The sequence below is a fragment of the Macadamia integrifolia genome, unplaced genomic scaffold (assembly GCF_013358625.1).
Source record: "Macadamia integrifolia cultivar HAES 741 unplaced genomic scaffold, SCU_Mint_v3 scaffold2517, whole genome shotgun sequence".
NCBI lineage: Eukaryota > Viridiplantae > Streptophyta > Magnoliopsida > Proteales > Proteaceae > Macadamia > Macadamia integrifolia.
In genome coordinates, this window is record NW_024868767.1 from 27,001 (window position 1) to 27,237 (window position 237).

Consider the following 237-nt stretch of genomic DNA (forward strand, 5'->3'; position numbering starts at 1 on the left):
TTTTTTTTTTTCCTTCTTTTTCTGTTTTGCTACCTGTGGTACTCGAACTGCTGTCCAGACTAAGGTCTTCAATGGCTGCCGCAGGGTTGTTAACAACTGTAAATCATATATTGTCTTTCTTTAATTCCGTTTTCTAGTTCTCAGCTCTAGTTTAGAGCTGTTCAATCATCTGTCTTTCTTTTGTCAAATGTGTAAATGTGTATAATTGTATTTGTAAAAAAAATTTCATCTATTCAT